The sequence below is a fragment of the Pleuronectes platessa genome, chromosome 18 (assembly GCF_947347685.1).
Source record: "Pleuronectes platessa chromosome 18, fPlePla1.1, whole genome shotgun sequence".
NCBI lineage: Eukaryota > Metazoa > Chordata > Actinopteri > Pleuronectiformes > Pleuronectidae > Pleuronectes > Pleuronectes platessa.
Window position 1 is genome coordinate 19780899 of NC_070643.1, and position 14616 is coordinate 19795514.

Below are 14616 nucleotides of genomic sequence, written 5' to 3' on the forward strand. Positions count from 1 at the left end.
CCCCCCCCTGAAACTCCACATCCATGCCCCGGTTCCTCCAGCTCTTCCCATCTCTTTTTCTCTCAACGGCACCGTTTCAGGCTCAAATCCCGGTTCTTTAAGGACACCAGATCCGTCTCTAATAACCTTATCACAGGACCCAGCTCCATGACTCTGCACACACTCTCAGTCAGGCTCACCTCCCGGCCTCATATCAGCCCGTTTGCTCTGGTCCACCTGGAACACGACTGAATGCCACGCAGCCGGTGTCCGTTCAGCTGGAGTCAGGGAGCTTAAGGGCCCTTATCTCAGGGTAACGTGTCCTGCAAGTGAGACCTTGTGCAGCATTACTCAGCAGGACGCTTCACGCTGGCCTCTGCACGCTGTGATGGGATTTCACAACCCACAGTGCTGGGAAAACTGGTTACTCACGCGTGTTTACAGTACAGGCAGCTCACAAAATGCTTTGTTCCTGGTGCTCGCGACGCAGGGACATGTTTTTTACAAAAGGTGCTTGAGCTAGTGAAGCAATAACTGGGTGATAAGAGTGTTTTTATGATCTGAACCTGACCTGATCAAACACATTTCACAATGCCCGTGAAATGGACATTGTGAAATGGAAAACAAGGAGGCGATTGAACTTTTGTTATCACGTTTTACTGCTGTTCTGGTGTCCCTGTGAAATCCAGGCTGTCCCCACGACAGGGACACACATCAAGTATTTACAATGAGCCACAATGGAGGTCGTCACGATGTGTTTTTTTCCGCTGTCGTCGTCAATCACAATCAGGGAACATTGGGGTGAAAGTGACGGATGGAAAAACACTCAGAAACCGGAGAAGAGCCTTTTCACTTCACTTAATGAATCCGCTGCACGTGAAGCTTTATTCACTTTATGGCCACGACAGCAGCGCGGCCTCCAGGGAGAGTTTTCATTAATGGAGCGGAAACAGGAATGAATAGACTCAGATTGTTCAAACCTGCACCCAGGCCCCGGGGCTCCCCTTATGAAATCACATTTAAATCCACAAGATCCAGATTTATTATTCGATTCTGCACCAATTTTCCCACGCTCGTAAATATCCGTCTCTTAAACGTGAAGAAAATTTGATAAATATATATATTTTATTAGTTAATCAGAGAGCTGTATAAGAGCAGGAAGCTGTTTCCCCCTCGTGCACATTTCCCGAACATGTCAAATGGGGAAACGCTGGAGTTTGAAATGACAACGTGATGAGTGGAGCTGATTGAAATGTTAGAACAATGAGTCACTTTGATTCCTGTCCTCACAGGTTTCAAGAAGCAGACTGCAGATTCATGTTTGTGCTCTTATCTCACACCGGCTGCTTCCTTCTCCTCTTGGAATCCAGCCGGTCTGGTGGTTTTAACTGGTGGGGAGGGAGAGTCCACTGGTGCTCCAGGAAGCCTTTAACTGAAATGTGGTTCACACCTCAGAACATTCCTCTTTTTATATTTCTAGTCCCATTTTTGCTCACGTGCCCGTCGTCAGGGCAGCAGCAGCAGCAGGCCTGGGGAATACACTTGAGAAACACGGGAGCAGATCTGAGGCCTGATTCCACTGCTGCAGTGATTAGGACGCCCTCAGACCGGCTGTAATTGTGAAGTAGATGTGAGGAGGCAGGCCGAGGCGGGGGGGGGGGGGGGGCTGAGCTCAAGCAGCTTGACAGCAGGCCGGGTTCGAGGGAGGAGGCCCAGATCAGAACATGCCGATCCGCCTGTCGCAGCTCGTAATTGGTCGTGTGTTTGTCGGGTCTACCTGTGGGAGTCGAACCCACCAGGTCACTGGGTCTCCTGCCGGGAGTCGGGTTAGCCACGGTCTAATGGAGCCCCCGCAGGAACAGTGCTCAGGGGCTCCCCCCGGTAAAATCCATTATAAGGGGCATTTCTTTCCTCTGATAGATTTAATCCTTTAACACATGCTGTAGGGACAGACTAGGGGGGGGCTCTGGAAAGTGCTCCACAAGTCTGAATGCATCACTGACTTTATCAGATTATCTTACTTAACATTTCCCTCACTCACAGAAAAAAAAAAATCCTGATTACCGGAACACTGTGAGTCCTGTTCCTACTGTAAGTGAGCTGCTGGAGTTACTGCTGGCGTTGCACCAGTGGCTGCCACTGGATCCACTGGTTGTGCACATAAACTTGGAATAAAAATGGAGAAATACAGTATCAGCTGCCAATCAGGGTGTTTCACCTCATTCTTCACAGCATCGAATAACCAAGAATCAAAACCAAACTTTAAAATAAACAAACTGGCAAACTGTCACTGTTGTCACGGGGGGAAAGTGTACGGTACATAACCACATTTTATATTGAAAGGATTTAGTTTAACGACTTCCTTCCCTGCAGCCTGTAAAGTTGCGTCTCATTGATTCACTTCAGTCGTCTTAGTAAAAACCAAACAAGGCCTCTGACGGTTGAACAGACCGGGAAACTCACCATCATCCCTCTGCTCTCCAGCCTGAGTCAATCCCATTAACCTGCTGGAGGAGGCACAGGTTATTCTGGACGTGTTGGCAAACGTCCCAAAGCAGCGTGAGACCAGGTGAGCCGTGGTCACATGGTGTCGGGGGAGCTGACGTTTCGGGGGCCTCCCTCCTGCTGATGCTGATGTATCGGCTGCATCAATGGGAATTAACCCTCTGAACTCAACCATTACAAATCTGAATTATTCTAGTTTAATTCTGGTGTTATTCCCAAAGCTCATGACTAGTGGGTGAGGGTCTGCACATAGATCGACTGATAAATCCAAAGCTTTGTCTTTCAGCTCAGTGTCGTTCATCACATGTTTAAAAAATTGCTCTGTGGACACACGGGTGGAATTTTCCACCACAGTCCCCCCCCCCCCACCAGCAGGCTCAGTGATTAAAGCTCTCATTGAGAAAAGAGGGGCGCGGCAGCAGGGATCTGTCTTTAAGTCTATTATCTGTCGCCTAAATCCAACAGGATCCTCTGCTAGTCCGAGCTCAACTGCATCCACGTCATCACCCAACCAGCTCCTGCCCTCTGCTCCATCATCAGGAGACAGGCAGAGTCCCACAGGTGAGGGGGGTGTGATGCATTTAAAAGGCGAAGGAAACAAAACGTCTCTGAACCTTGAATAAAATTGGGGATTTCTCTGAAAACCCATTTGAATTCAATAACTGAAGCAAGATAAAACACAAGTGCTCCAGTTTTCCAGGTGTCTAATGATGCGTTTTTGTGTCTGAACTGAAGATTCAAAAACAAGCTGCTGTCTCTTGGTGACCTGTGTTCTGCAGGAGTCCTGTCAGAAACAGAGGAGCACCACAATGCGGCGACCACCAGATGTCTGAAGCTGCTATAATTAGCCCGACACACTTGAGTCCGAGCCGAGGAAAAAAGCCTATCTGCAGGAGGCGAGCTCCAAGTCGTCCCCGGTGCTGCTGGGAAACGCTCGGCTCACGTGTGAAGTCTCTACGGGAATCGACAGTGACCCACACTGGCCCCCCCGAGGGGAACCCGCACATGTGGCCCTGGAACCTCGATTTCCATTAAGCTTTTCTGTGCCGCAAAGACATCGGCTTTAAATTCTGCAGCATCAGTACAGACTGTGTCGGTTTGCTGAGAACAGTCGGTACAAATCAGAGCTGTAATCTCTTACAGTTTTGTGCGTCTGGGTGTTTTTTTTATCCCCACAGCTTGTTTGTGTGTCCCTGCTCCTCCAGCTGCTGCTGCTGTTTTCAGGACAGACTCAGCACAGTTTGTTTGTTTGTTTGTTTACAGACATAAAACTGGAAAGACGAAAAGTCTGAGTAAAGCACGAGTCGTTAACTGTGGTCCAGTGTGGCTGAAACCTGTTGTTCACACGGGGAACGTGTGTTATCTCATGTGAGCCTGATAGAGGCAGGTGCTGAGATACAGGGAGGAGGGAAAACACAAGTGGGCATCTTGTGTTGTGAGACCAGACTGGACAAGGAATGACTGGAATCAGTTTCTCAGATACACAAAGGTGGTTTCTTTCCATATAATAGCAAAAATAAAGAGCCTACAACCCTATGACACAACATAAATCCATTAGAAATCCAGATTTTTTATTCTCATAACCTTCAGTCCCTTGAACATGTCCGATTCTTTTAATCAGAGATTCAAGATTCTCTGAGAAGTCAATGAAAATGTTGAAAAATGCCCAGATCCCAATTTTAGAGAAAGTAGATAATAATCATATTCATCGGTTAAGCCGAGCGTAACTCTGCTAACTACATAAATAAACCAACGCAGAGGAGATCAGAAGCTCCTCGGTGGTGGTGCAACGAGCCCAACATGTCCCATCATGCATTGCTCTGGTGCTAATTGAGAGAAAAGCGGCCGACAGGACGAGAGGAGAAAAGAAAGTGTGAAGTTGAAACAGGCTCGTGCCTCGTCTGAATTAAAAGTCTGACCTTCATTGAAAAGAGCATTTAGTCTTGTGGGGGAGATAACTGTTTTTATAAAGATGGACGACCACCTCCTCCATGTTACGAGACGGGACACAGAGCATAGAGCTCTTCAGTTAATCACGTAGGCAGCATTAAGTCAAGGTGTCTACACAGGTTCCAAGTGATGAAGGAACCTCCAGGACTCAGAATACATAACACAGGGGCCCTGCAGCTCTGGGATTGATTCTCTTCCCTCGGGAAAAGTCTTATTCAACGTGACTTTAGGAAAAACGTGGCTTTATGTTTACGGTTTGATACCCAGTCCAATCCTCAGGCATGTGCGGATAGGTGGTCCGGTCCCATGAAGAATATCCCTACTGGGGAATGTTTTACCCGGGAGCCTGCCAGAGTGATGACCTTCAGAGTCAGGTGGCTCAGCTGTTAACTTGTATCGGTCATCTCTTTTATCCTCCACACTTTGACCTTCAGTAAATGTTTGTGTGTGAGAACGTTGGTTTCCTGAAACCTCGTCTGTCACGAGTTAACACGCTCACACGGTTTCCATCACGAGCCTCTGTCCTCCTGTCGTCAGGAACTCAAGGACGTCTCTCATTCAAACCTTCATCTCATCCGTCTCCCTGTGGTTAATCATCACTTTCTTTAGAAGTTGCAATTAGAGTTTCAAATCTCTCTGATTGTAGCAAATACAAACACACAACAGCAACAGGGAGCTGTCCTTATGTTCTAACACACCATTACAGAATGTTTGAACCCAGCTTGACCTTTATTAATACCCTCTGAAGAAATATAATTGAGGCTCAAAATGTTATAGTTGAACCATAAACTTGATTATAAATAACTTTCCTTGCTTTTTGCATATACACACATTCATAATCTAATCTAATCGTATAATATGCTATAGTAGTAATGGCAGAGACCATTCAAAAATAATAAAGACCAGTTTTATTTCTGTGTAATATCAGTTTGATGTACCTCAGTTAACCTTTTCAAATTTATTTTCCATGTCCTATCTGTGAGGAACTTTAATCAAATGTAATGCAATTAAACACACACACAGAATAAACCAGCTTGCTCTTCCTGTCCGACCCCCCCCCCCCCCCCCCGTGTCCATTCATCAATTAACTCATTCATGAAATCAGATTACGTGAGCGTGCAGCCTGTGAAATCCCTCTGTGCACGATCCTCAGTGTGTGTCCTTGCTTTTTTTTTCAAATGATGGTTTTTGTCTCCAGATTATTTGTGCAGAATCACAGAGCTGAGGCTCAGATAATCCCAATTACGCACACAGAGGATGTTTAATCCCACGGGGCAGCGGCTGCCAGCTGCTGGGAGGAGCAGAGGAATCCGCCCCAGAGCTCACATCGACTCCTCTGCCTCAGATTTAATGTGTTCATCTCTCACACGACAGAAACTAAACGTGCAGTGACACATTCAACTGGTTTTTGTGAAGGTAGCCTCACAGCCTCACATCACTTCTATTAACTCCAGTGTTTCTGTGCAACGTATCGACAAAGAAAGTCACGTTATAAAAGGTCTTTCAAATAAAGCTGGTCCTCTTGATTACTCTTTTAAAAATTAATGAAACCGTTGCAGGAGTCGTCTTTCAGAGGTCAAAGGTCACATCTCGGCTGTCAAACCCTAAAATAACATCTTGATTAATAAATCAGCGTGAGTTTTATAAACAGCTCTGTAAGTTGCCGTCCCTCTTCGTGGTCCCATGCGTCTGCATTAGAGTAAATAAAGCAAATAAAGTTTACAGGCCGAGCGGCTGTAGATTTAACACAGAATTATGTAACTCCTCGGATATTAGACTAATTCCCCTCATGTGGCTCTGCACAGGAATGCACTGGTTTTATGGTTCTCATGAGCAGAAAATATGTGTGTGTGTGTGTGTGTGTGTCTGTGTGTGTGTGTCTGTGTTGTTATAGACAGAGTGGAGGATAAAGTGAGGTCAGGAATGCCGGTGACTGTACGTCTCCTGTGTCTCGGCCTGTGTCATATGATTCTGTAACATCAGGAGACGCTCGGCCGTCTGCACCGGTGCTCTGTTCCCATGACTGAGCTCAGAGCTCCTCGGCTCTCATGACTGAACCATTCAGAGGCCTCCTGCCGTCACGTGGGTGGAGAGCACTCAGCCGTGTGTTGGGTTCTTCAGGAGAGACTTTTCTCCTGAAGCTTCTCCCGGGTCTGATGTTTGATATAAACTTTGATCCTGTCACAGAAACCATGTGGTGGAGGAAGGACTCAAACATTTGACTCAAGTAAAAGTGCAGAAATAACTTTTTTAATTGAGTACAAGTAAGCACTTTTCTAAATGTAATGTAATGTAATGAGGAGCCTGTTGCCTAATGCAATGCTCTTCATCATGGTGTTGTAATTGTGTAGTTGTAATGACATTACATTAGGGAATAAGATCCACTCAGCAAGTACTTACCTACTTTAACACAAGTAGAAAAGTTGATGTGTTACTTTTACTGACACTCGAGAACACTTTTGTGTATTTATTCGTACTTTTACTTAAAAACACAACATATCTACTGTTATATTACTATCACTATTATAGGTCTCTCTCGTATTTCTCTGAGGTTCTAAATTTGTGTCCTGCACTTTCACACAACACTTAAAGCAACAAATGTATAATGAACATGTAACTGTATTTCATCACCGACACATTGAAAATGACAATTAGTGTAAAAACGATTTGCTGCTTGTCTGTGAACATAAAACTGAGACTTACAAATATTAGAAAAAGGGAGTAAATAAGAAGTAAATAGTGAGTAAATATACATTGTTTCTTTTTATTGCTTTTCTCATGTGTGTTGTATTTATTGTGTTTTTATGTTTTTATGTTTCTATGTTCATTGTATGCACCAATAACCAGAGCAAATTCCTTGTAGGTGTCAACCTACTTGGCAATAAATACTTTCTGATTCTGATTCTGATTCTGATACAGTTATTATTATTTCACACACACGTCCTCACAGACTCAGAGATAATGAAAAATGTTTACACTTGTTGCTCTGCAGGTTCTGTGCCCACACTGTGGCATCTCACACCGTGGGCGTCGATGGAAATTTGTATCCCGTGGAAGTGCAGCTATGTTTGGAGTCTCCTTGGATGTAGGACAGTTACACAAGCCTATTAAATCATCTTCCTCCTCAGTGCAGCGGTGAGCTACAGGCTCTCACTCTCAACACCAGTGCCTATTAGGTGTCTGTTTGCAGGGGGGAGGTTTTTCTAAGCCTGTTAAAGATGTGAGCTGCTTTTCTATCACAACAAAGCAAACATCAAAGAGGCGAGGAGCGTCGGGCCGGAGCTGCAGCGTTTGATCCGGTGAAATGAAGCAGCCGCTGCGACTGGAGCCACAAGAAGAAGGAGCAGCCCATCATATCATCAGGGTCAGGGAGGCCGGAGAGGAAGGAAGGAAGATGAGCACTTGAAGAAGAGCATTCAAGTTGTAGGAGAGAAGTTAGTGTGTGACTGAAGCCACAGAACGATTCATTGGCTACAGGACTGCTTTAAGTGAGGTTTGGGATTTCAGGTAAAAGTGCAAAGCCAACACTTTTTCAAGCTCCATGGTGGAAATGTTGAAATATGCCTCTTAGAGAAAGTGATAAAGCAGTTCCTGGATCAGCTCCCTGAACCAGATCCATCCCAAAGTGTAATTGGATACTTCATTGAGCCACTTTCTAGGATTACATTTCCTAAAGGTTTGATGAGTGCAGGCGAGGAGCAGACACGCCTGACAGAGCGTTCAGCTGCAGAGCAACATGTCCTGCTTGTGTGTGGACACTCTGTTCTGCCTGTCCCCAAACAGGACATTTGATAGGACCACGATACAGTCGGAGCAGAGTCATTCATCCAGCTCGGGTCAGGCCTGCAGATGAACTCAGACCGGTCCAGCGTATGTTTAAGAGGATCACGCCTGTGATGTGATGCTCTAGTTGACTTGTAAAGTTTAAAAACAGTTCAGCAGTAACAAAGTTATTTTTGTTTAGGTGGCCTGGTGGCGTGATAGTGGCTCCGCTCACACTCTGCTTTGTGTGTGCGGCAGCGTCACAGGCAGCCGGGCGAGGCGGGCGATCGACTGCATTGTTACGTGGAAGTGACGGAACAGGGCTATTTATAGATGTCATTGACAGGCCCTGATCCCTGAGGGACATTGTGTTGTCATAACTAATTGTACGTCAGGTTGCATCCGTACTTCTACGATCTATTCTGGTTCCGCAGAAGTTTGAATCCCTGTCGATACGAACACGTCTGAAAACGCACCACCACTTGTGTCCACTGGGGGTGCACGTGTACACTGGACTGTCCCCTAGACATGTTGTGTGATTGTAAAATGCAGAATTAAACTAATCAGCGAAAGCTACGTCATGACTGAAAAGACTCCATCAGGCTACGTCATCATTTCCTAACATCGATGTCCCTGCCCTAAGACACAGCCCTGGAGTTTCAAAATAAAACAAGGCCGTTACAGCAGCTCTATAACTCTGAAGATCAAACTTGATGCACTTACATAATAAAATAAAACCACCTGCACTCGCTGTAGTTATCCTGTTGTCAAGCTCCATCTGAGGGCCACAGGTTTTCCTCCTCTTAAAAGATGCATCACCGTTTCCTCGATTATAAAAACACAAGGTGCATGTGACCCACTTCCACCTGTGTCTATAAAGCAAGACGAGAACAAAGCCGCTCTCTCCCCGGGGGGGAAGGCTCGCGGTGGAAAATTCCTCCTCCAGTGGCCAAACAACCAGCGTGGGGCCGAGAAGACGCCGGGACAGACCTGGTCCTGTTCAGAGGAGCCCCCCCCCCCCCCCCCCAGGAAACAATGTAAAGGTCAAGTCCTCCAGACTTCAGGCCAGTTTCCACTCAGAGTCGTGCTTATGACAACTCTGCAGCAAAGTGTACAAACAAACAAACAATGAACCACACAACCTGTAACTGAAATGTTCTACGTTGGACCGTCAAAGAGGAAATTCACCAACATGATGGCTTTTTTTTAAGGAGATTAATAAAGCTGCTTTCAGACAAGTACTGAACTCTGGAGAACATCCGGACATTTTGAGCAGTTGTCCGAGTGAAAGCCTCCAGAAAGTCCAGAGGAACCTTTTTGTATTGTCTCATGTGCTTCTGCTCCCCCCCCCCCCCCCCCCCCGCCCATCAAACACCTCTGCTGATTTTCTTCTTCATCACAAAAAGACGACCGAACACTTAGCGGCCGCTCAGCCCTGAAAGTCCTTGTTGCAGTGCAGAGATGATTCGATCACCGAGCTGGGACTGTTACATAAGATGGAACACGAGAGGCGGAGGAGACGGGGGGTGTGATGCCGAGCAGTCCCTTCACTTAGGAGGAATCAAACCCCGAATGGGCAAACCAGATTAGATCAAGTAGCCACACGTACGACATTTGAGTGTGGAGTGTGAGCAGGTGGCGCCGCTGGACGAGGAAGCATGGCGGCAGAAAATGGAATAATAAGGTAAAATGGGGGCTGGGCTGTGTAACAGAGGTGTGAGGTGGTATCTGTCAGGATGGAGATGGTCTCTCTATCATAACACGTCATGGTCCTAATCCTGAATCGGCCTAAACCCTCTGATACGGACACGACTTCCCCCTCCCACCAGCTCCAGCCCCTCGCTCCCTATCCAGGTCTGGAATACTCTGGATTATCGTGATCAGTAATCCGACACCAGCCTCAGGGCTCTGTGTTCAGCTCCCAGACGCCATGAACCCGACCTGAACCTTGTTTTCTTTCCTGTTTACACGACCTGTTGAGGTTTTTACAGGTTTGATGGTTTGTCAGTGTGATAACTGACCTTGAACAGGAGAGCTACGTGTCAATGGAAATGATTCCAGGGGAGTTGATCTGCTTCCACTTCATGGCAGAGAAAACCAGCATAAACCAGCATCACCCCCCCCCCCCCCCCCCCATTCAGCTGTGTGGAGGACGTGAATCATATCTGTCACCTCAAAGCCGTTCAAGTTCACACCTAGAAGAGACTCGTGATATTGGTGATCTGCAAAATACACTTTCATATCTTCTTTTTAAATTGAGGGCAAACTAAAATGTTAAGACATTTGGGTTTTCACACTCAGCCCCTCCGGAAAAAACACTGTGTTTCAGAAGCAGTTTTTAACCACATCCCATTCATTACATGCCAGCCTGGTTTTATGATCTCCTCTTATCAGCTGCATCAGCTGCGTACTGTTCCTCCAGTAAAGCTGCGGCAGCATTAACCCAGAAACAGACCGGAGGAGCTGGTTTGAGGAACAAAACTTGCTTCTTACGCAACCCCCCCGTCCTCTGAGAAGGGCAGCATCAACGTCTATTCTTCGAAAATGAAACACGAGGTGAGAACATCGCAAGAGATGTAAAGAACACAAAGTGAAAGACATCTCATTCACTGACTGCAGCCCCTGCAGCCAACTGACTCAAGTTTGAGTCTGGGGTTGAGCGCCGGACAGCCATGCATCAACTCACCCGGAGGAAGCTAAAGAGCTTTCGCCTTTCACAGGAGTTTGTGTGTCTGTGCTGCACTGGCCTCGATGTTTATGTAAGAGGAAGACTGGCAATCAGGCCCGGTGACGTCTGGACCTCTGGCAGATGAAGAGCGACTCAGGCAGAAGATGCAGCAGCAAATTGAGGGAGAAAATGTAATCGGGAGACAAAGTTGGGATTATTGGATCAACATGACTTCACTGCATCATCACGTGTCATCAATCTGTTTGCTCATTCAATTTTCAATATTTCCAAATAAAGTTTGTGTATAAATTTGTCTATGAAAACACATGAGATCAATAAAATGTGTAATTTGACTTTTCTTTCCTTTTGAATTATTCCTTTACGTAATGATTCCCTCGCTCCTCTTTCACAAGCAGCTGTGCTACAGCTTGTATCTGTATTTTTTTTAAGTGCTTGAATAAAACAGAATCCCAGGGTTGCATAAGCTGTTCCTGAAACTTTCCTGAGCTCAGCAGCAGCGACATTTCTTCCACTGCGGCAGCGGATTCCTGTCCAGTCAACAGAGTTAATCATACACAGAGAGAACAGAGGGCAAACTAAACTGCTAAATCCTGTGGAAACTTTTTATGTATCAGAATGGGAAACGGAAATCACAAAGCAAAGTCAGATATTTCAGATACTGTAATAGAAGCTGTGTCTCATTCGGAGGCTGCATTCACAGACCAGTTTGCAAACCAGCAACCAGTTGAATCGTGACTATAACACATTTGATTTGGAGTCAAATATATACTAATAAATATTGAGAAACAGAAGAACAGGTAAAAGTACAAGATTATGTTCATAATTTATTCAGAACTGATGAAACTACGCATCCCTCTCTTGAATTTAACATCTCCAAATGTCACTTTGAGACTTTATTCCCTTTCCCACAATATATATAATTACTAACGTTATATCCACATGCACCTTTTTAATCTAACTTCATCAAAATCAACTTTCCCCTCTGGGTCCTCCTCAACCTGTGACACTTATTTCTTTTCTCAAACAGGGATGAATTCACCCGAGAGGACCTCGCGTCCTGTCATGAGATTTAAATGACGATAGCTGACAAACAAAAGACTCATTCTGCAGAGCGGCCGTGACGGAGGGAGATTCGAATGTTGTCTTAGCAGCAGGAATGTAGAGCAACTCCTCTGTCATCTCTACCGTGGAGCAGTAATGTGATTGCACACGCTGCCACAAGACGTGCCGTGTGGTTTCACGTGCACTCAGAAGACGAGTAGTTTGCCCTCGTGAATAATAAAAGGAGCGATTCATCGGGTTTGTCTCAAGGGTCTGTTATCACACCACAGACACACACCTCCTCAGTAGAGTGGTTACACATCAAAATGTTAAAAACAAACACTACCTAACAAGGCGGATGATGAAAGTGATGTAAAATTCCTTGATCCGCCCTGTTGCACAATTTGAATGGGTCCTTTCTTGGCCCTATGTACCATCCTTCTAAGTTTTTGTAAGAATTCATAAAGTAGTTTTTGCATAATACTGCAAAACAAAACATGTGGAAGTGGAAGTAGCTCTAGCTCCTTTCAGACATTGCACTGAATTCCAGATTCTTTCCTGAAATCTTCTGGAGGAGCTTGGCTGTGAAAACACAAATGTCCGAGTCAGTCGCACGCAATACATGTAGATCAGGGAGGAGGTGCATCCTTCCACTGGAGGACCAAATCTAACAGTGACCTAAGATCGCCCATCATGTGTCACGTCAACATGCAGGAGACTGACTGAATTCTGTGTGAAAACGCTGCAGAGAAAGTGGAACACGCCCGTTTATTCACACCCGCAGAATGTTAAGCTCCATGGAATTGCCTCGCTGTTGAAATGTCACAGACGTCAGACGAGGTATGAAACTTTCCTCTGTGAGCGTTGCCACAAACTGCAGCACGGCCCACAAACACTCTGAATGCTTTAATGACTTAATTGAGTCTGAGTCGGAGACATCTCTGTGCAGAAACAATAAACAGGTGGAGCTGGTTTTGCTGATCTAAGTTTTCTCCGCTCGTCTCTGCAGGCAGCCGGGATTATGGATTTTATTTTGAAAAAGTATTTGGGTCCCATGCTAAATTCGTATGCAGGGTCAGGAGGTCAAAAACCAGACGGTCCTCCCACGGCGGCTGCAGCTGCAGGTCAGAGCCCATCTCCCCCCTCCCCCCCCCCCCCGCAGGGCTTCTTTCTCCAGAGCCTCTCCTCCCTGGATGTTACATAATGAGACTCCCCCACTGGACAAGAGGGAGGAGGAGAGCAGTCAAAACACACGAGGCCCAAACGAACCTCCACGTCCGGCATTTAGCCACGAAATGATGTGTAAATAAAAACAAAATCAATATCACAGCCACTTTGAGAAACAAGTCAGGCAGGTTTATTGTGGAGAAATGAAAAGCAGCTGTTTGGGGCCGTTTTAAAAACTCTTCAGCTGGAAACAGATTTTAATTTCTCTGATTTATTAGGATTTAAATCTAAGAGGTTGAATTATTAACGATAATATAATATTCTCCTTTCATCCTCATCTCTGTTGCTGTAACGAGACCGAAAATCAAAACTGCATTTTTCTTGCATAAAGAGATTAAAGAATTAGTTGATTAATTCACAAGTTGAACAGAGGAAATGAAGACATCAGCAACAATTTGGACATTGCTAATCTTTTCAGTTATGCTTTAGGCAATAATGCCAAAAATACACAGCTTGTGAGATGTGAATAATTTTGGACATCATGCAGACAAGATAAGTCGTCAGAGAACATTTTCTTAAAGGTGAATGTCTGATTATCAAATCCTTCATTTTCTGTTGAGTAACTAATCAATTTACAGTTTCAGGTTTTTGTAAATATAAAATCTGCTGTGACTTGTTCAGTTAAATATAAATTTGAAATATGTGTATTATTCAAATGTGGTTGAGTCTCCAAAATAAGGTGTCCAGTTTAAGTCTGGTTTTCTAATCAGTGCCATTTACTTCAGTTTTATGAAACCACATTTATTTTCCAGTGCAACAATAATAATAGATCAAAGGATTTTCCACCAAATAACCAGAGATAATAGTGAAAGAGAAAATAAAGCTGTGAATGCGGGAAAGAGTGCAAGTCATCACTTCCTCTAAGTGTGTATCATTGGTCATCACTGTGTTATGGGCACACACACACACACACACAAACACACACAAACACACACACACACACACATGATGTTTATGTTCTCGTCATGTTCTCCGGGAGCTGTGCTGTGATTCATCCCCACTCGCTGCTCAGCCCTGCACCTGCTCCCTGGTTCTTGTCTCCAGAGCTTTTCCCCCACAAACTCAATCACTGCAGACTCATTAATATTAAACCCGCTGCTCCAGGGTCTGATATAACCGTCCTCACCAGCTCCCCGATGCCCAGCGGCTTTGATGTCATCTAATCTGAACCCGACGCGCTGAACATGTAACTGTACATCTGGATTAAAAAGCTCTCCAGGGTCACGCGGCTCTGCTTGGTTCACTTCTCTCGGAAATAAAAAACAAAAACAGGAGCAGAACTTCTGCTTTGCAGCATGTTCCAAATCTCTGTTACGCCAGCTGGGAGTGTTTGGTGCATGAATTAATTTATAGGCTGAGGAGAAGCACAGTCATGCAGCACGGTTATGTAAAAAACACGAAAGGCTGCAGCAAAACATAACCGGGATAAATTATAGGAAAAAAGGGATCCCATAGGTTTTATT